Source organism: Lissotriton vulgaris, chromosome 4_1 (genome assembly GCF_964263255.1).
Source record: "Lissotriton vulgaris chromosome 4_1, aLisVul1.2, whole genome shotgun sequence".
NCBI classification, from domain to species: domain Eukaryota; kingdom Metazoa; phylum Chordata; class Amphibia; order Caudata; family Salamandridae; genus Lissotriton; species Lissotriton vulgaris.
In genome coordinates, this window is record NC_141691.1 from 1,870,106,322 (window position 1) to 1,870,129,744 (window position 23,423).

Genomic DNA, 23,423 nt, shown 5'->3' on the forward strand with positions numbered 1-23,423 from the left:
TTACCACCTCCCCCAGGGGCTTTTAAATGTCGGGAGAGGGGTCAATAATTGTGCTGAATTTTCTCCTTTAGCATGCAGTACTATATTGTTTTATAAAATGTAATACCTCTTCAAACCATCTTTGCTCTTACGACATACGGCCGCAATTTCCGTAATTGCTTTTGAAAGTAATATACGCTTATTTAAAGTTTTAAAAAACTGTTTTCATGATTAACCCAGATAATGTCTTCCCTTAGTATGTACATTAAATACATAAATATATGTTTTTGAACAATTAGAAACTTTTGCGCTGTACGCGTATGGGGCACCGTACATGACGTCACGCAGATTTATATATTTTTTTAAAAAATAAACACAGGTTACGCGTTTTGGGTGAAAAAGAAAAAAAAAGGCGAAGCCCGCTTTATTGTTAATTAGCCTCCGGGGGGGAGGTAAATCCCGGGGGCAATTTTTTTTCATAATGGGGGGCCCAGAGGGTCCCCCCTGCGCGGGGATGGCTACCCCGTGTCTTTAACTATAAGTATGCGGGGGGGCTCATGGCCCCCTGGAGTTCCGTGGACCGCCCCCCCCCCCCACCCAGGGCCTCTTTTCATTAAACAAAAACTGTGCGAGGGGGTTGTAAATGTGGTATTTTGCTTTCCTTTCTGTCTTGTAGAGGATCCAGGGTAAATAGAAAGTTGTTTTGTAAAACCAGTACCTTTCTGCCTGTTACCATAGTAACAGTTCATGGATCACTTGCGTGAGGACAGAGGTTAGAAGTTCCCCACAATATGTTGCTAATTGAAATAGTTACTGTGCTGGAGATTTATATTTATTTTTTTCATAGGAACCGGTAGTCTTAGAAGAAGTCAGTGGAAAGGTTTTGTAAGCGATTCCGTCCTGTTCGGGGAGTATTAGGGTAACGTGCTCTAAGCGGGACTTTACGGAGCTTAATGTTTATTGGCTGTGAAGTATTAAAAGTAGAAGTTTTGGCAGTCATTCCTTGCTCGTCTGTGGAACAACATGGACATTTTATTGGCTAAAGTGCTCCGAGCACAAGTTTGCACCTTATTGGGTGGGAACGGTTCACTGTTATTGTAATGCATTTTCCAAAGGAGTATGGGAAAAGAAAGTAGTAGAGGGCAGGTTAGGAACAGTATTAACTCTGTACAGTGCCCATAAGGTGGTGGAGAGGGATTATGAGGGAATTTTTTTTTCTTTTTTTTTATATGTTTCAAGGGCCATTTATATAATTGCAGTGTGGTGTATAAATCACGGTGGAAAAATGACAGTGTCTTGCGCTGTTTTTTTTGTAATCAAGTTTATAAGTGACAAACTTCTTAGGAGTACTATTTACTTATAATGTGGTGTTTATTTTCCTGATGGGGAGGTGTGGTTGCCCAGCAAAAAAAATCAGTCTAGGTTTGAAACAGTTTTTATTAAGCAAATACAAATAAACTTTCTTCAGAAACTGTTGCTGTATATATGAAGGGGGTGACAATTAAAAATGGAATTTCATAAAATATCAGTTAAGCATGGCTGTATACTTCTTTTTTGTGCTACAGTTTGTAAAATTGTTGCCCCATATTCTTGATGATGTAAGAGGGCATCAGTTACTTTTAGATGAAGTAGAATAGAAGTGCTACAACAAACACTCCTGCACTACATTATCTCAGATCAAGAGAACAAGTAAAAAACTGTTAAATACGAATGAATTCATATTACATAGAAATGCATGCATTATTATTTTTCAAATGTGTATTCTGTACAATTCAGGATCGTGCTGTTGTGGTGCTTAGAGGTTGCAGACTGTTCTGCTAATAAATCACATACTCACTAAAGAATATATAGGATGGTACTGTTATAATATAAAGTACAGGTCCAATATATTATTTAGGGAGAAGGTGAATAGGAACCGCAAATAAGAATAGAAATTAGAAAATAACATTCAGAAATTTAGGGTATATTAAATATTTAAAGTAACAAAGTATGCAAGATAGCTATATTTTTAAGAAAAGCAGTTTCGTAAAATATGTTTCTTGAAAAAAATATCTGATCAGGTACTTTTTAATATTTCAAAGTTATATTATAGATGGCGTTGAAAAATCTCCCATTCCTCTTCTGTAGCAATAGGACAATCTATTATAATATAATCTATTATAATATAACGATTTATATCATTGTTACAGTAAAAAGAAAAGGAAAATAACGTTTTGTATTTAACAGAATATCCATAATGAAATACTTTCGAGCGGTAATTATTTACTGAACTGCTTTTCTCCAGGAGGTGAAAAAGTTTGATCTTCGTGGTGACGGGTCATAAACTCATCTGAGATCATGACAGTGAGAATAATAATATGTATATATTCTCACAGCACATGGTTACAAGGGGAAAATAGACTGAAAACCGCAAGCCGGTATCGTTGCTTACTTATCGTTACTCTTTGTGACGACAGATCGTGAAGTTCACTAAGATCACCAAGACTGTTAATGTTATAATATACATATTAACAGTATGTGATCTCTAGGGGAAAACACAATACCAAGTGGAAGATGGTGACGTTGATTGTAATTGTTTAGGGTTTGCTTCGACGGGTCACCAACACCTCTCAAGCTAAGTACAGTGTCAAAATTATAATATAAAAACTCACTATATATAAGGTGAAAGGAGCCAGAAAAGGAGCAATGTTTGTTATAATCTATCTGTTTCTAAAAACAAGCTGCTGACGTTACAGAGAAAAAGCGAAAAACATGCAATAACATTTTTTTTGTACATATAAATGTTTAAATATTGATAAATAGCCACAAATTATAACTAAGTACTATGCCTATGCCATATTGAAACAACTTACAACTCCGGAATATGTTTGTTGACACAAAAAGAGAATCTGATGTTAGAAAACGGAACCTTCAACACAGATTGCCGACTCAGGAATAACTTGCCAAAACGAAACTAATTGCACAGTAGGTGTGGTTTATATAGTTTTTGGTTATGTATTAGTCTACGAAAGCAAACTGTGGGTCCGCCTATTGAGATGGCACGTTTTGCAGTTTACACGTGCTCACGTTTTAACTGTTTTTCTTCTGAACGTGTCCGAAAAGTTACAAACTGTGAAGCTGTAAAGGTTTCGATTTCGATCGTAACACGTATAAGATATTATTATCTGCATACGTTGGAGAGTTTAAAAAGTGGTACTCGGTAACATGTGTTCTTTGCATTTTCATGATTAAAAACATGTAAATAGAAGACATAAAAAAATATTGTTAACCATTAGAAGAAAAAAAAGGATTATTATTTGTTATTATTATGCTTCTTAATTTAAAAAATGCTAGCATTTGTAAATCGTAAACCTACCCTCGGAAAGATGTGCTGGCACTTCGGGCGTTGGGAAGATTAATAAATAATAAATGACTTTTTCTATGCACCTGCAAACTTGGCTTTTAAACTTTCCATTGCCCAGTCTGTATCTTTACACTTCCTCCAAACATTCTGCTACTGCTATTTTAGTATTGGAGTGAGCCATACAGCAGTATGTGTTTATCTATACACTGTTTTAAAAGCGAAGCAGTTATACATTCTGCTCAACACTCTCCTTGGACAACTGTAATCATCCAGTCAGTATCTAAGTAGTCACGGAGCAAAGTAGGCCTTAGGCCATGGACTGTTTTAAACTCTTATAGACTATGCTTGCAGTCTTCTATGCACCTGCAAACTTGCCTTTTATATGTTCAATTCCCCAGTCTCAATCCTTACACTTCCACCAAACATTCTGTCACTGCTGTTTTAGTTTTGTAGTGACTCATTCATCGGTATGTAGTAATCCATTCACTACATTAAAACACTAATGGGCACATATACAATAACTGGCATATCCCCAGGAATATGCCAGTTATTGTGTACCATGATACCACCACCATGGATGCGCCATATTTACAATGCGGTGCACCATGGGACAAAAACGGCACAGATATGTGATGTATCTGTGTTGTAAAGGTGGTGCATTGTTTGAGTTATGTTGCAAGTGCAAAGCATCTCCAGCAATGTTCTGGGGGACCTATGCTCAGAATGCAGTGTCAATCCTTACACCTGTTTCAAGCTAGTGCAAGGTTTTGACACAGCATGAGCCCAAAAGTGACAAAGTGAAATCTTGTAGATTTCACTCAGCCACTTTTAGGAGGTGTTCCTGCACCGGAACGCCCCCCATGTAGGAATGTCTCCTTCTGGTACAGGGATTTACAATGTGATGCACCTCCCAGATATGTCACATTCTAAATACCACATACCCTGGCACATCTTTTGCACCACCGCTGCATCAGAAAAGTGATGCAACGGCTGTGTAAAAGAGGCACAAGGGGGTTGTAAATCTGCCCCTAACAAACACTTACAAATTCACCCAGGCAGTTTCACTAGCAGTGCATTCTTTTTACATTTACTTTTGTTATTATTTTACATTAAAAATATGAAATGTAACTTCAAAAATAAAATAAATATAAATATTTATAATAAAAATGTAGGAAATTACTATAAAAAGAAAGAAATATAATAATTAATACATTTTAAAATTATCATTTACAAAACTTTTGAAATTCACTGAAAAATTCATAGGTTTCAGCCACGTTATAGTTAGGAATTAGCATTTAAAAAACCTTAGAAATTCACTGAAAAAACCATAGGTTTCAGCCACATTATAGTTAGGAATTAGCATTGCTGATGACGTCGCATATTACATAACTCATTATATGGTCAGTGACATCACTCATGTCATCACTGATGACATCTAAAATGACATCACTGATGACATCACTGATTACATCATCTAGTGAATGTGTGTCTTTCTAAAAAATAAATGAGCAGAGCGGCACTGTGCTGCTCGCCACGAGCACGGGGCGCTGTACGGGCTCCCCCTCTCCCCAGCACAGCGGGGGAATCAGCCCCGCAGGCAAGGGGTTAACCTCGCTAGGCAAACGTACTCTAACTCATTGAATCTCGCCAGCGAGACTGCGCATGTGCGCAGCCTACGCTAGCCGAGCCCTAAAAACGGAATCCTCTTCTCTGGCTCCGACTAAGTCCATTTCTTCTGCGAAGTGAGAGGTTCCTTCGTTTCCTGTTGAATCTGCATGGGCGTTGCTCAAATTCCTTCAGAAAAATTCTAAAAAGCCCTTCAAAACTTTTAATTCCTGATTCTCTGAGGACAAAGATGGTTGTCTTCCGCTGGAGGGAGAGAGAAGGGGTCGGGAGACAAGCTATAAACAGTGCTACACAGCACAGTTACCAGCACACCCCTCCAGAATGACAATGTTTCCATTGGAAAATACTTTGGGCAGCTCCGCTACAAACATTGGTAGCATAAAACCATAATTCAGGCGCCAAGATCAGGTTTAGGCAGAACATCTAAAGACAAACTCGAAGGCGAAACATGCCGTTCAATGCAATTCTAATTTTATTCGGGAGAAAAAACACTTTTGTTATTTCTTGTTTATAGATACAACTGATGTTTGTTGACATTGCAATAATTCTACTAAACTTGCAAAAGGAACAGTTAAGAAGTACAGACGCCTTTTCGTTGTTTAGTAGTACCCTTCTAAAGACACTAATGATTGTTGTTTTCATCAGAAAGTTATAGTAGATTATTTAACCGCAAGCTGCAGTTGGAAAACTGTTTTTATTCCTTCCTACACATTTAGTTCAGAAGGATTATCGTTCAATTGTGTAGGTGACAAAGAACTATTTTGGAGCACCAGGCTTTTTTTTCTACCACATTTGAGGACTGATTCTCAAGGTTACATTTTATGTGTAAATTTGAGACTGTTTCCTATTCATGAAGGCATTTTACGTGTAGTACCTTTAGGACTTCGTACTGTCCTATCTTTTTTATGTGCAGAGACTCCGCAGACAAAAAGGCACTACTAGCAAAATAACTTTGTGAATAGCAAACAATCGTAAACTTACACAAAAGTGTAAGTGTACCTTTGAGAATTAGGCCCAATGCCACCCTGCACCCCTGCATAAGACTAGAAAGCCACCCCAACTTGCAGTGTGCCTGTCACCCCCACATCTAAACTAATCTACAGAAAGTCAAGCAGAGGAGGAAAACGACCCCCCAATAGCACCGCAACCCCCCGAAATGCCTCACAAAATCACATTACACAATCAGTGCACCACAGTTTGAAGCTTCCAGAATACCCCAGGAACCATTCAATGATAAGGCTTATTCCTTGTCCATCGATTCGCCCTCCGCGCCACCACTCTGCCCGTCCTGCGGATGATGGGCCGGAAGACCATCAATTAACAACAAAGGAGTGACTGAGTGGAAAAAAGAATAGTGCTATAAAAATTAAATGGTGAAGTCAAATTTTTTACTCTGTACTGTAAATGTGGTCAATACTCCCACAAGTGCATGTACAAAGTAATGTCTCTCTGTCTCCCTGTGAAAACCCAGCAAGCTCCCCTCTAAGGACGAAACCTGCCGGGTGTAGTGATAACCCAGGGCTATCGTTAGTGGAGGAAAACCTTTCTTTTTGAAGGACCCTCACTCACCACTAGTTGGTGACATGCTTCATCATTGGGTCCCCGCTGGGGTGACCGAATGTCCCCTCAGCGTGCTACAACGCCTGGTTACAGCGGAGCGGGATGTGGTGAGTGTAACAGTGCCCAAATTAGAATGTGACTATAAATGAGTGTACAAGTGTGTTAAAAAATGCAGAGGTTGTAGCCTTTACAAAATTCTTTAATAATGGCCAACCTGCATTGGATAAAAACAATGTGGACGGGAGACAGCAGCCGAGAGAGCAGGTATACTGCGGGGAGTCGCGAGTGCCGAAATAGACACTGCATGAAGGGAACCCGCGCTGTCCGCACCGAAGGGGCATGTTCATGCCCCTCGCGAAGTTTTTGGTTTATTCCTGCAAATTGCAGTGGATAACTATGGGTACTGTCCGGTGAATTATCACTTACGATATTTTTTACACTTAGAGCCTCTCGGGAGGGTACGCCTTAGCGCGCGCACACCACCGGAGGACTTTTTGGTAGGTCCTGACGAATGCTGAGCAAATTGCAACCAAAACAGCAGAAACATGTTGACCACTTTTTGATATTCAACAGGACTCCGGTTCCTTAACTCAGAACCTTGTGTAGTCCATCCACATTGTTTTTATTCAATGCAGGTTGGCCATTATTAAAGAATTTTGTAAAGTCACTCCTTTGTTGTTAATTAAGAATTAGATTGGGGTACAGGAGTGTCAACTCATGCCCTTTCTCTCTTGTTGGCATTAACGGAAGACTATCAAGCCAGTCGGACACTACGTCTGGTCTGTCGAAAAAAGAAGTCCGCTCTGCATGTTCGATACGCAACTTGGCCGGAAAAAGCATGGCGTATTTGAGGCCCATCTCTCGGAGTCTCCTTTTCACCCCAAGAAAACCAAGTCTCTGTTTCTGCACAGCTTGAGTAAAGTCTGGATAAAAACTGATGGTAGTATTCTCAAATTTTATGGGGCCCCCTGTACGCGAAGCCTGCAGGATAGCGTCTGTGTCGCGGAAATTAAAAATCCGTGCTATTACAGGCTGCGGCCGGGCACCCGTCTTGGGTTGTCCACCCGGAACTCTGTGAGCTCGTTCTACAGTGAAAAAATTACTAAGTCCCTTGGGTGCAAGATGATTCATGATCAGGTTCTCCACAAAGAGATCAGTAGCAGAATCTTCCGCCTTCTCCGGAACTCCTATAATACAGACGTTATTTCGCCTAGACCTTCCTTCAAAATCCTCCAGACGACGCGCAAGGAGGTCATTGGAGGCCCTTAGGTTGCGTCGTCCGTCAGGCCAGAAGTCTTAATATCCAGCGATTTAACCTTTTCGTTGGTTTTCGCTAGGTCAGTGCGGATCAAATTCACATCAATCGCCACAGTGTCGAGTTTATGGGCGAGAGTCTACATTTGTTTCCCAAGGGACGATCTGATCCCATCAGTGGCGGCCATGATGTCTTGCAGGGTAGGCTCCGTTGCTGCGGTCAGTGGATCGTTAGTTCCCTCCAGCGACCTACCCGGTCCACTGGGCGACACCTTAGCCTGGGCATAGCGGTCCATAATGTTGGTTTGGGTATAGCTGCCCCGCCGAGTAGGCTTTGATTTCTGCTTGTTCCCCTCTGGCTTCCCTGCCATCGTGAAGACAGTGAAGATGATTCCAAACTGGGGCGGGGGGATAAAAGCGCAATCAAGAGGCTAAGTGGAAGGCCATGCCCGGCAACGGTCGACCTCAGTAGAAAGATAGAGATCTCTAAGGTCCCTCGAGCAGCAGTGCGGAATCAGTAGTATTTGGTCTCTCCAACAGACAAAAACGAAAGTGAAAGTAAGCCGGACCGGTCGTCTCCGCCACCTCAGGCCAATGTTGTTCAACTACAACTCGGGCACCATGCCAACTCCACAGCCGGGTATCACGGAGGCGCAGGCCGCAATCTTCAAATCGTCATAACTCCGGCTCCTGGGGTCCGATCCGGATTCTGGTTGCAGTATTCGCCTTCTCAGCGGTTCGTCTTCACAGGGACATATATGAAAGTCAGGATAAGCTACAGGATATATGCGGGAGGTTGCGAGGGTCTCGGGAGCCCTGTGCTCATGCGGCCATCTTGGTTGCGCGCGAAGCTCCTCCTCTCCAGGCACCCTAATCTCACCCACAAGCTCTCTGCCCCTGTTTATGGCCTGCTGCACATTTTCACTACTGTCTCTGAACATTGAAGGCAAGCCAACAAAAGTAGGTATTACTCATTTTTAATTGCCTGCACAGCAGTTATGAGTTGAGCTGATGGCATTAGAATAAAATACATGGAAAGGCAAATAAAAACTTGTCGCCAGGTGGTCAGTGAGGCTATTAGCACCTGCATTGGAAATAAAGAGTAGTAGGAACTAAGACTGTTGATTGATCCATTTTCAGCATTCCATTTAAGGTGCCAATTAAGCAACATTACCCAAGAGGGAAGACTTTCCCTGGTAGTTATTGAAAAGGGAGGTTGGAAGTCAAGGTGAAGTCGGTGACTCTAGTCCACCCCAGTTAATAATTACCTGAAAGTGCCCTCCTCCTTGTATAATATTGCTATCATAAATAAGACCCTTCAAATTTGGGAGTAAATTCAGAAAAGTGTTAGATGGTATGGTTTTCATAGTACTATTTGGGTGGACGGTTACAAGAAGCATAACTGTTTGGATTTTTCTTGTGTGATATAGCTCTGCCATCTTTGTCCTATTGGAATGCATTGTTGTGACTGCCTGGGTTTGAGGGTGACAATAAGGAACATCTTGAATAAGTGATATAAAGGAGTTTATTAGTACCATAATAATTTGAGGAATTGTCATGCGTTCCCGAGGTGATTTCAACCTGTGAAAAATGATGACCTTCTGATATAATTTGTTAATCCATCTTTGGGAGAAAACAGTTTTTTCTTATTCTTTTCTCTTGAAAATATCTGTTAAAAACATACTCCTAAAAACAGCAATATGTTGATTTCCTAGTATTCTACTGCAGTTTCAGAACAGTTGTTATAAACTAGAGTGAGTGCTAACATTATGTAGTAGTGACAAATATGTAACAGTCTATAGTTATGACAAATATGAGGCACAACTGAATGTCATGTTGCTGGAATACGAACTGCAGAAGTCAAAGCATTTCCTATGGAGGAAACTGCAGTAAATGTTACTAGACCTGGTCTAGTGTCTTAAATAATCTACTTGAACCAAATTATAATGCTCTTGACCCATAAATTGGTTTCAAATTATGTGGTCCTGGGTAAGTCTTTTAATTCACTGAGACGCCATTTTCTTCTTTGTCACATATGAGAGCACCCTCCAATACACAAGTTCAGCACGTCTGCTGTACAGATAACTCTTTTGTTTGATTTAATAGACTAGACATTATCTCCATATAGAATGCAAATCTAGCCACATATAATATACACTTGACTGCAGACTTGCCTCTTAGTTCTTTAAATACATTGTCATCAGGGCTTGGCCAGGAATGTCTTTCACATTATGTTGAAAAACTATCACTTTTAATAAAAACATAACTAAAGCATAAAGTAGCAGCCCACTGTTATTCAAAATCAACAGATTTTACATTGAAATGGCCACATAATTTGTCTCTGAATTGGTTTTAAAACTATATAGTGTACAATGTATGGAAATAAAGTTTCTGCAAAACTTAGTGTCATTTACACATCACAAAGTAAAGTCTTCTGATTTGTTTTAGTCTAATTCAAATCTTTCTTTGCATTATACTTCTGAATTACAAAAAAGTTATTTCATAATTCCTGATCTACTTGTACTAATCCTTTGCAAGCTGTTCAAATGTTGTTTTAGAGAAAAAAACTGACATTTTAATGCATTTTGTTTCACAGTTGTCAGATAGCTCACTTGACAAAAAGTATTAACTGTAAAAAGTTCAAGAAAAGTAAACACCATTTTCCAGAAACACATGAGCAACAATTAGTAAAAAGACAACTGACATTTGACCTCTGTTGAAGGACTGGGTTCTTTGGACCCAGCGGTGCCAGGGCACAACACCTGAAACCTTCGTGGGTAACCTGCTCCGGCGTACAAGTCACAGAGACACGGGACACTTCCTTCGGCGTCAAAGAGTCAAGGTTTATTTACTGCAGGGAACACAGAAGTCACAGGAAGTACATCGAGTGTAGTTCGGGGAGACTGCTTCAAATTGTATTTGTGGATCGCTCCTTTTATACAGTTTTTACCCATAGGATAACATGATACACAATAGTTTACAACCTGGTTCCCACAAGTCGCTCTCAGAGGGGTCGCTTAGATCACTTTGAAACACACAAGATCCGGAACATAAGTGCGGAAACATTTGGCGGTTCCCAACTGTAAAAACCCATCTTCCCACCATTAGCAAATTCCAATCAGCAGTAAAGTAGATCGAAATAGGAACGAAGACAGGTGCAGAGGAAGACGGAGACAGTAGGGAGATCGGAAAGGGTGTAAAAGGGGAGTGTCGAGAAGCACGAGATACAGGCATCAAAGGGACGTGCCTAATGAGATGCACGACTGAGACAATAAGCCCGTGCGGCAAGATGAGCCTCGAGCGGCGCCATCTGCCTTACAGTAGCATCCCCCTCGTCATAAAGACACTTACAAAGAACATGCGTCTTCCGCCATATCTTGGGAGTCCCAGGGTCGCGAAGCGGACAGCGTCCGTTCGCTGGCTACTTGAGGGCAAGAGACAAAATGGATGCCGTATCTAAGATGGAACCCGTGGGTACAGATGACAAACCCACATAACAAACGAACGGTTTAAGTTAGCACAGCGAAACTGCGCACACTTACAAAACTCGTCATTTGCGGTTCATAGATACTAGACTCGACCATATTCGTGCGAGTTAAAAACACCACTTACAATTGTCACGGAACCTCAGACGCTCCTTTTGCCCTCATGTAGGCAAGCACTAGTCGGAATCATACTCGATATTCATCAGACCATCAAGATGTCGTTGTAGCATAGCTCTGTCCAACCGAGTCCCCTTGGTAACAGATGGTTGTCTCATACACGTTGTAGCACAGAGGCCACATAAGGCAGGACCACACTGCACACAAAGGCAACACGTGAACAGGAACACTACCACAACCCCGATGATCGTCAGAATCTTCCAACCCCAAGTCGACACCAGGCCCCAAAACCAACCAAGTAGCGTCCAATCCCCTACATCCACGTGTATGGATTCGGAGATCTTGTGCAACTTCGAGATGGCTTGATAGACAGTAGGAGCATTATCTGGAATGAAAATGCAACAGCTCGAATGGATCACTTTACATACCCCACCGCGATCTGCTAAGACAACATCTAAAACCATACGGTTTTGTAATGTCATAAGTCTCTCCGCCTGAAGTTCTGTGGTGATATTACCAAGGGCACTGGCAGTAATGTTAGCTGTCGATTCTACCACTCGAGTCAAATGTCTCAGGTTCCTACTATTAACCATAGGTCCCCAAAACGGGAGGAAACCCTTGAAAAAGTCTCCTGCCTCTTGACCGGCAGTATCCTCTTCGCTAATTACGCCTCGTACAACTCTAGTCTTATGATAATCGGCATCTACAGTAAACGTCGGAGGCAACAGATTTGCAACAAAACATGAGCCCATGAAGTCTGCGGGCAACCATGTGTATGCACGATCATGACAGATAAAGTATGTACCCTTGGCAGCCAGAAACACAGGGGACGGGGACATTGGCAAAACGTAACTTTCAGTGCAAGCACTTACTCCAAGTGAGGCTTGCGAGCCACGACCCACAAGACAAAGATTACCAGTGTGGGGTACGACCCATATTGGAGACGAGCTTTTAAGCTGCTTTTCATTAATGAACATACTATATTCCCCTCTACTTAGGACCCTATAGGCTTGTACCTCTTCTTTAGGGATAAGAAAAGGATCATGGATCTCATCTTCCATCTCCTCTATTGCCATCGATAGCACCCACTGATACGAGGTAGGACCAGCGTTGGGGGAACGTTGTTCTGGAGTGGGGTGGAAACCCAGTGCGCTTCGAAGCATTGTTTGGAATGCTCGAGCTGACCCTTGGGAACTATACGGTAACACCAGATATGGAATTCCCTTACCCGTAGTATGTGGCATCAACCCACACACCCAACAATTAGTAGTGTTAACCACTAACTGATGCTGATGGAGGAGCTGGATAAAGGAATTGTTGCGGAATTCTACACGTCTAGCCTGTTCGTGTTCTGGTAACATATGAAAGGAATGAGGAGAAGCAGTAGAAGTAATGTTAGGGTAAGGAGTAGGAGTAGGGGTAGGAAGTAAGAAGTAAGACATAGTGTAATACACCCCACCCGCCAAAAATGCAGAAGCAGTTAAAAACAAAACAAACAACTGGGATACAAAACATTTCGTACGACTAAGTTTCTGCAGCTTGACTCTATATGCCTGAGCTCCTTCCAAATCATTCAGCTTCGAAAATGCCATTTCCCTACGACCGTCCGCAACGTTTCTTGACGCACTTCGTTCTGTGCAGCAATAGTCAATCCCCAGGAGTTCCTAGGAACCGACGGTCTTTAACCTAGTGTCAAGACCTACTGTCCAGAAGGAAGTACGCGCGCGGCCCTACGGCCCTCAATACACAATATGTATATATTAGCACAATATTTCTCAGCTGTGGAAGAAAAAGATACAAGGAAGAAGCTTGATATATATATATATACAAAACAATTTTCAATGATACGAATGTTCAAAGTTGATCATGGGAAACGAAGATATTGCAGTTATCAATTTCAGCAAAGCAAGCAAATTTTTATTTGTCCTTAGTGTGAGATCGCAAAGAATATCGATGTTTCCCGGGACGTGTCTGCACGTCGAACAAAGGATCTGTCGAAGAGACAGCGTCCTGCTGATCAGTTCGTTGGTCTGGTCTTGAGTCTCTTGCTGACAAATGTTCAACAGTGGCTTTCTGCTGCGCTGAGGGTTCTCCAACAAGCTGTGCGTCGCTAAAAGGTACAAACGCCGGCAATGTTTCTGTTTCTGTTGACGCAATGCCTTTCCTTACCCACGGGTCTGCCGACAAAGGAATAGGGACTCGCTTACAATGGGTAGCATGTACCCAATTTTTCCGCCCCTCAAGACGAACGGCAGTCCTCGTGGCCAGGAGCACCTGGTAAGGTCCGGTGAAGCGAGGGTCCAGATTGTTTTTTCGTGAAAAATTTCGGGTAACCACCCAATCTCCGGGCTGGAGCTGGTGGCCTGGACCCTCCGTCTGCGTCGGCAAGGCGTCGTAAACCTGTTGATGAATTAACCTCAGTTTAGCAGTCAAGTCATGTAAGTAATCAATCAACATCGGAAACTCAAGATCAGAGAATATTCCTGGCCTAGGAACCCCCCACACATTCGCAGGACGGCCGAACACTATTTCATAGGGACTGAGCCCTATTCGGGAGTGTACAGTCGCCCTAGTTGACAGTAATGCTAGAGGCAAAGCATCAGGCCACGAAAGTCCAGTCGTAGCTTGAATCTTCGCTAATTTTAGTTTAAGGGTGCCATTGTACCCTTCAACCAATCCAGCTGACTGGGGATGATTGGCGCTATGGAATTTCTGATTTATTCCAAGGCCCTTACACACACTCTTCATCACACTTCCAACAAACTCACTTCCGTTATCTGACCACACGACTCTAGGCATTCCATACCGAGGAAAGTATTCCTTCAGTAGGATTTTCGCAGTAGACAAAGCAGTATTGTCTTTGAGGGGATAGGCCTCGATCCATCGGGAGAATGCGCAAACCACAACCAAAACGTATTTCAGGTTATTGCATCGCTCCATATGGATGAAGTCCAATTGGATCACCTCAAAGGGATACAAAGGAGGAGCAAAACTGCCAGGGGGAGTTGGGGTTCCTTTGCCAGGATTGTACATTATACACACCATACAATTCTTCACCAAACGTTCAGCACACTTAGTAATTCCATCATTCTTCCACACATCAGCCAACAACTTGCAAATACCTTTCGCGCTAATATGTGCTAACCCATGTGCCATTTGCACAACGGCCAGTACATACGCATCAGGCAACATCCATCTTTTCTGATCTGACAAATCAATCCAGCAACCATTCACATCCAACCTTCCCGTACTTTCTTTCCACTTCATCTTTTCAGTGTCGGTGGCCTCATTCTGAATTGCTTTCACACTCTCTATAGTATTCTCACACATACTTGATTCTGTAGGCCACCTAACCGAATTCGTCACATACATTCGAGTGCTAAGGTTCCGGGCAGTCTCCTTAGCAATCTCATCTGCAAACGCATTACCACGACCAACATCATCCGTCACTTTACGATGCGCACTACATTTAACAATTGCAACTTGAGCAGGCAAAGTCAATGCATCCAAAAGATCGTTCACAAGCTGGCCATGCTGTATTTTCGTGCCATGTGACGTCAAGAAACCACGTTCTCGCCACAATCGTCCGAAACTATGCGCTACACCGAAAGCATACTGACTATCGGTGTACACATTCACACGTTTACCTTTTGCTAATACACATGCTCTAGTAAGAGCGATCAGCTCTGCAGCTTGGGCAGAATTCTGATTCAATCTCGCAGTCTCAACAACAGTATTCAATGTCACCACAGCATAAGCAGTAGTCACATCACCATTCGGCAATTTAAAACATGACCCATCCACATACAGGATGCCATCCGGGTCTTCCAATGGGGTGTTTTTAAGGTCCACACGACCTTTTGTTTCCTCCTCTGTCCGCAAGTAACAGTCATGTTCTGTTACTGCATCTGACTCTGCACTAATTGGTAACAAAGTTGCCGGATTTAGGACATTACAACGTTTTATCTGAATGTGGCTTGCCAAGAGCGTCAATTCGTACCCAGATAACCTCGCACTCGTCAAGTGCTGAGTTTTCGTACGGTTCAAAAGAGTATCGACTGCATGCGGAACCATCACCGTAAGCATATTATCCATGACCAATCCTGCTGATTGTCGGATGGAGACCGCAGCTGCCGCAGTTGCTCTCAAACAACTCGGCAATGCTCTAGCTACTGGGTCTAAGGTCGAGGAAAAATATGCACATGGACGTTGCTTACCACCAAAAGGTTGCGTTAAGACGCTTAAAGCACAACCTTCCCTCTCGTGAACATATAACGTGAACGGTTTACTGTAATCAGGGGTACCTAACACAGGAGCCGAACACAATGAATCACGTAATTCAGAAAAACTTTTCTGACATTCTTCCGTCCATGGTAAAGGAGTCGAAACATCCTTGCACGTAAGAGCCACCAATGGTTTCGCTAGCAATGAAAAATTAGGAATCCACTGCCTGCAGTACGATGTGATACCTAGAAAGGCACGCACATCTCTTTGGGTTTGTGGCACAGCCATGCGCGCAATCGCTGCAATTCTCTCTGGGGTCAATCTCCTTCCCTCCTTTGACAATAAGTGACCTAGGTAGGTTACTTCTTGACAACAATATTGGAGTTTAGAAGGTGACACCTTGTGATTTAACTCACAGAGATGTTGCAGCAACGACACTGTAGCAATTTTGCAAATGTCCTGAGTATCAGCAGCCACCAATAAGTCGTCGACGTATTGGATTAAAGCCGCACCAACCGGCAACCTAAACGCATCTAGTTGACCCTTCAAAGCTTGACTGTAAATCGATGGACTTTCACAGTAGCCCTGAGGAGCGCGTTTGAACCGGAAGCTACGTCCACCAAGAGAGAAACCGAAAAGGTCCCTGCTCTCTTCGGCAATCGGGATGCTGAAAAACGCATTTTTCAAATCAATCACCGAAAACCATGAAGCTGTAGCTGGAATCAGAGTCAGTAGCGCCGTAATGTCAGGCACAACAGGGAATTGAGGAACCACAATTTTATTCACCTCCCGTAAATCGATAACAAAACGATAAACAGGCGGTTTGGTAGAATCAGTACGTTTAAGAATGGGCAGTACAGGACTATTGCACACGTTTCCCCGAGTTTCTTCAATGACATCTTTCTCGATCAAATCATAGATGATCGCTAACAAAGCTCGTTCACCATCAAGGGAGATACGATATTGGGGAATACGTGGCAATCGCACATTCGATTTCAACTGAACAACATAAGGGGAGATATCAAGTAGGCCCACGTCATTTGGACCCGTCGCCCACAAAGATGCAGGAAGAGAACTCAATTCCGGTGGAAGCTTATCGAGGGACAAGTACATGGGAGAGACTACCCTCTCTCCTAACGTAAGCTTTACACCCGCAGGAGAACAATACAAAGTCGCATACAAGCGTTTAAGCAAATCCAGACCCAAAAGATTTTCGCCACAACCAGTAGACAAAATCAATGGAGCTTCGAGCTCACGTGGCCCAATTTTAAGGGGCAAAGGGCGCGAAACTGGATTGCTAACGGGGGCGCCAGAGAATCCAACGGAAACATTTGTTAAGCCAGACAAAGGTGCGCCAGGGAGTTTCGAATGCATGATAGAACTTTTCGCTGCACCAGTGTCCAACAGAAAAGGCTCAACGACGCCCGATGTAGCAACTGCGACGTAAGGCCCTCTCTGATCAACCGGAACTGATACCACTCCCTCTCCTTGTCTTTGGCTGTCCTAGTAATTACTATCGTCAGGTCCCTGATCGACGTAATAATCGTCTACATTGTACTGCGCAGATCGTCCTTGCGATGATCCACGTTGATCGAAACAGTTATTAGAATTTGATGAATGGTCAGAGCGATCATTCTGAGCACCACGACCTCTACCACGTGATGCGTGCTGTGCACCACCACGACCTCCTCTAGACGAATTACCACCACTACGGTCATTTAAAGCAGGACAATTGAATTTAATGTGTCCCTCCTGTCTACAATAAGCACATTGATTGTACCCTAATGAAGATCTCTGAAAAGATGAATCATTACGCGGCTGCGATCGATTCGATTGCGACTGCGATCTATTCTGCTGAGGCGCATTCTGATTAGAACGCGGCGGATATGCTTGTTGTAACAACACTTTAGTTTTCAGCTCTTTCGTCTTTTTATCGGCACGGTCATTTTCCTCTTTTTCTCTATTTTCGTAATATTGTGCCGTAGCCAATATCTGAGCTGAGGTAGAAACGGCCCATGAACTTTCTGAATTTTTCAATTTATGGCTCAAGTCGGGCAATAAGTTCGATACGAATTTATCCACAAACAACCTCTGTCCACCCTCAGTACCCATATCCTGCCCACTATGATCGACGAATGTTTCCTCGAACCTCGTAAAGAAGTCTGAAACACTCTCATCTTTCTTCTGCTTACAGGCTGACAACTTGTCCCAATTTACCCTCATAGCTGGCATAAGCGTTTTCATTAATGTAATGATTCGCTGGGGAAGAAGTTCAATCAACTGATCGGGTTTAGTAGCAGCCACTTGTCCAGCGTCTGCCGCTGTAATGGCAGCCCAATCACCACCTAATTCATTCGCGTGATCTTGGTGACGAATCTTGGCCCATACCGGTTGCGGTACGACATTGCCAAACAACATGTCGATATCGGCCAGATTCATTATCGTAGCGTCTACGAGCTGCGATAATTCTTTGTAATACCCCGCAGGATTTTTGCGAGGATCAGGCAAAGTTTGTTTCACCTGAAGCACTTCCGATCGTTTCCAAGGGAGGTGTATCCACACTCTCTGGAAATGTGCTGGTATTGGAGCATTAGCATTAGTATTATCAGCGGGTACCCAAACTGGCGGAACTTCACGCATAGGATATTGGCCAGACCCATCTCGTTGTTCAATGTCCTCAACGAACAATGCATGAGGAATAGGAGCGGGACGAAGAGATAGCAACCGCTCAATAGCACGTCGGACATTAGTGTCGACTATCAGTCCAGTTGCGAACTGAAGCCGGAGTTCAGACAGGGCGGTCAGCACCTCGTCAGGCGCATTGGCCGCTATCTGATCATGTAAGAACTTGCACATTTCATCAAACACATATCTCTGAGTAGGTATGTTGAATTGATCAAACGTTTCGAGGACAACACGAGGTGGATTTCTAACAGGGTTTATCATCCAACCCATCGCCATATTGTATAGCGCAACACGTTCTCTATTACCAGGAAGCTGGCTACGTCTCTGTGGACCATCAGAACCTGCAGACCCAAAAACAGGTCCGAGCGACTGAAAGAAGTTTGTCGCAAGGGGAGAATCACGATTACGAGTAGAGGGAGAAGAGTAAGACACAGGACTAACAAGAGAAGGAGTAGAGACGTTAGCAGCAACAGGGGTTAACAACACAGGAGCAGTAGCGTGAGCAGTAGCGGGAACAGGAGTATGTGGAAGCGGAGGAGCAGTAGGAATAGAAATAGGCAAAGGAGCAGGAACAGTCGGAAGAGCAGGTGCAGGTTGAGGAACTGGTGGAGGAATAACAGGTGGAAGAACAGGTACGGCAGGGACCACAGGAGCTGCGGTACCCTGTACGTACGGAGGTGGCGACTTCATAAGATAGGACATTAAAGAATCCTCAACTGCCTCTTCCTTCTTATCCGACTCCGTAGGCAAAACAGGATAGCATTTGTCTATGGACATACGCTGTAATCTCTCAAACACTTCCTTATCCTTATCCTCCTTATCACGCTGAAACTGCTCAGCTTTCTTCACTATAGTAGCAACAGTATCTCGCTGACTACGTTTATTTTGTCTGATCTCTTTCTGTCGGGCTTCTTTGCGCCAGAACCGAAAGGCATCAAACATGGCCGGCCTTGATTTACGTTCGAACAACTTTATTTCCAAATTATCTAAGATCGACGCTTCGAAGCTACCGTGAGGTGGCCAACGAAGATCGCCGTCTTTCTTTGTATATTTGATCCAATAATCGTTAAAAGCAATCGGGCCTAGCCCATGTTTGCTATATAAGTCATATGTAGGAGTTCCAACCGGAGGTATCGGACACGAGTCCTCCAGCAGGGAATCCGCACCACAAGGTCTAAAGCAACTGAACAAAGTACTGCGACCAGGCATCTTGCACACTAGCCGAGTTTCACAAACTTCAAGGGTTACGGGATTTCGGGATTTACCAAGTCCCAGCAAAGAACTAAACCCTCGGTCTTTGGCGGCTGCAGTCGTCAAACAAATACAACAACAACAAAGTACGCTAGCAAAGTGTCACCGACAAAAACACTCACACAGCGTGTACAACAAAGACACCCGCTAAAGTGTCTACAACAAAAACACTCGCTAAAGTGTTTACAACAAAGACACTCGCTAAAGTGTCTACAACCAAGAACTCTGGGAGCGACCCACAAATACTTAACTCAAAGATCAATGGCGTCCTCAGGAAGGCCCGTCAATCGTCTCGCTATACCAAGGTCTACGCCAGGCGCCAAAACAGGTCTACAGTCAGGGCAGCAGTCCGTCGCAGCCGTTAGGAGGCGGGAATCTTCGCGGGAAAAGTCTTCGGGCCACTTATTTCGACAACAGGATCGATGAAGCGGGGTGCACCTTCCCTCGGAGATTTCACACGAAGTTCCTCACGATCGTCGGGCTTGGACCGGTACCACTGATGCAGCCCCACGTTGGGCGCCAACTGAAGGACTGGGTTCTTTGGACCCAGCGGTGCCAGGGCACAACACCTGAAACCTTCGTGGGTAACCTGCTCCGGCGTACAAGTCACAGAGACACGGGACACTTCCTTCGGCGTCAAAGAGTCAAGGTTTATTTACTGCAGGGAACACAGAAGTCACAGGAAGTACATCGAGTGTAGTTCGGGGAGACTGCTTCAAATTGTATTTGTGGATCGCTCCTTTTATACAGTTTTTACCCATAGGATAACATGATACACAATAGTTTACAACCTGGTTCCCACAAGTCGCTCTCAGAGGGGTCGCTTAGATCACTTTGAAACACACAAGATCCGGAACATAAGTGCGGAAACATTTGGCGGTTCCCAACTGTAAAAACCCATCTTCCCACCATTAGCAAATTCCAATCAGCAGTAAAGTAGATCGAAATAGGAACGAAGACAGGTGCAGAGGAAGACGGAGACAGTAGGGAGATCGGAAAGGGTGTAAAAGGGGAGTGTCGAGAAGCACGAGATACAGGCATCAAAGGGACGTGCCTAATGAGATGCACGACTGAGACAATAAGCCCGTGCGGCAAGATGAGCCTCGAGCGGCGCCATCTGCCTTACAGTAGCATCCCCCTCGTCATAAAGACACTTACAAAGAACATGCGTCTTCCGCCATATCTTGGGAGTCCCAGGGTCGCGAAGCGGACAGCGTCCGTTCGCTGGCTACTTGAGGGCAAGAGACAAAATGGATGCCGTATCTAAGATGGAACCCGTGGGTACAGATGACAAACCCACATAACAAACGAACGGTTTAAGTTAGCACAGCGAAACTGCGCACACTTACAAAACTCGTCATTTGCGGTTCATAGATACTAGACTCGACCATATTCGTGCGAGTTAAAAACACCACTTACAATTGTCACGGAACCTCACTGTCCTTAAGCTGTCTGCAAATGTTTCAAGATAAAACAAGATTTAAATACCTCTTAATTGCTCATTCGCTTGCTGATGGAACAGAACACCTGTTTCTTCCAGCTTAAGTTTAAGACAGCAGGGTAGAGTAGGTGCTAAAAATAGCTCGACCTGCTAAAATTTCACCCATAATTGTGAGTGAGCAGTGGATTTTTCAAAGCCTGAGGAAAGGTCTCCCATGCTGAGTGAAACATGAGCTTGGAACAGCAGTAGCAATCTTGGCAGCTCTCCCCAGTGTTCTACTGTAGTTTCACCACATAATGAACAACTAGAGTGCTATATTATAGACGCCTCATTATGATCTGGCTTTTTTTTTATAATTGCTTGTGTTACGTTTTCAGTACATGGACAAGTACCATAACAAACTACAAACAACTTCAGGAGGCATACCGGTCGGACTCTAATCACATTACTTACAGTCCGCAGGCAAAATACACTGATTACCGAGCACGTGTATTCATAGTTCACTGTGGTATATATACAAATTCTTTGCCACCCAGGAAGGTCCTTCATTCCCTCCCTCAGTCTGGTCTCCAGGCTTCCTTGTGTCTGTTTAGGGCTCCAGTCCAATGTCTCCACACCTTTTCAAACTTTTTTGAGCATCCCCATGCTTGATATACCAGTTTTCTAGTGTCATACACCAGTCTATATTTGATTTCTACTCCTGTATGGTTGGGACCTTCTCTCCCCCCCCAGTATTTGCTCAAACCTTCCTGTGCTACAATCGGGGCAACATTCTAAAATAGGACTGTGTATCAGTCTAGGGTTTGTTTCCTCAATATGCCTAAAATTATCAGATGCGGGGTAAGATCTGTCAAGAGGTCTGCCACTGCTAATAACTTGTGACCCACCTTCTCTCTGTATTCTTGAGCCCTCGGGCAGCCCCAAATCGTATTCAATAGGGTTCTTCCGTGAAAGCAGCCTCTTTGGTAAAGATAATTGTCAATCCTTCCCATTCAGAAAAGTCTGGTTCTAGTGTAGTAAGCCCTGTGGAAAAACATCAGTTAGATGAACAGAAATTCCGGCCATATGGCTACCTCTGTTGGGTAGCACCACACCACACACCAGTCGTCATCTTCCAGTCTGCCTAGGTTGCATTCCCATTTTTCCCTCAATCTGTCTAGAGGAGGGAGGCTATTATAGTGGAGTGTGATGTATATTGACTCACAGCATTGGCTGGTCAGGGGGGCTCAAGCACCCTGTGTCTTAGTTGTGTCTTCTTTGCCACATCTTGTAGTAGGTCATCATAGTCTTGCAGTAAGTGTAGTCGTTGCTGGTGCCATAGACACTGTTTTCCTCTCAGCTAATATTACTCTTGTAGTTCAAAGAACAGTATTATCCTGCCAAATATCCCATTATCTACCCAGTATTTTCTATATCCACTGCCCTTAGTCCTCTCAGTGTGTCTGACTTCCGCAAAGGAGTCTCTAACATCAACTTGTCCTTTGGTCCCAAGGTCTGTGTCGCCCATTTCCATATTTTGATTATGCTAGCTGATGGGGCCGGCCGTGGTAGCTTTCTCCAACCCCCCCCCTCCCCCCCCCCCCCATAAAGCCACTGGGCGTAATTCTACAGGTTCATAGCTCGTCTGTCGGCTAACAGTGTGGGCTCTTGTTGCATGGAGAAGACCCAGTAATTAATCGCCTGTAGCTGTGCTGCCCAGTACTGGGGAACCTGTCTTTGACCTTGAGAGAGTATTGCGCAGCACGTAGAGAGGTTTTGGTAAGTAACGCATTTTGTAAAGGGCAACCCTCACTAGTAATGATATTGGAAGTCTTCTCCATTTCCCCGTGTCATTGCTACAGTCCTCCATGATTTTGATTAGGTTTTTCATGACAAGCAGCTCCCGGTATGCCATCATGAAGAGCCTAAGATAGATTGAAGCAGAGGGTTCCAATCTAGAGGGGAAATTCTAGCCCTACCCGGATCCCAGATGGACAGTGAGAGTGATACTGTTGATGCAGATCCTGGTATAACCACACACCTCCAAGGTCTACAATACTCTAAGAATAGAGCACTCTTGGTGTGCCAAGTATAGCAGGATATAACCAGCACGTGGAGAAATGAAATCCTCCCATTCTGGGTCACACTGCAGGCCAAGTATTCCTTCGTGCCTTTGCAACCATGTAGTCAGTCTCTTGATTGGCAATGCAAAGAGTAAGGGAGACAGCCGGCATCCCAGATGAGTGCCCCTGCTCAGCCCAAATTTTGCTGAGAATGCCCCGCTCACCCTTAACCTGGCAATTGGGTCTCTGTATAGAAGCCTCACCCAGGACCAAAATGTCTGGCCAAATCCCATCTTGCACATAATGGCCATCAAATAGAGCCACACCAGCTAATCAAATGCTTTATCATTATCTGGGGTTAATAGGATAGCTGGCTCATCTATGTGGTACATCCATGCTAAGCAACCCCAGCAAGT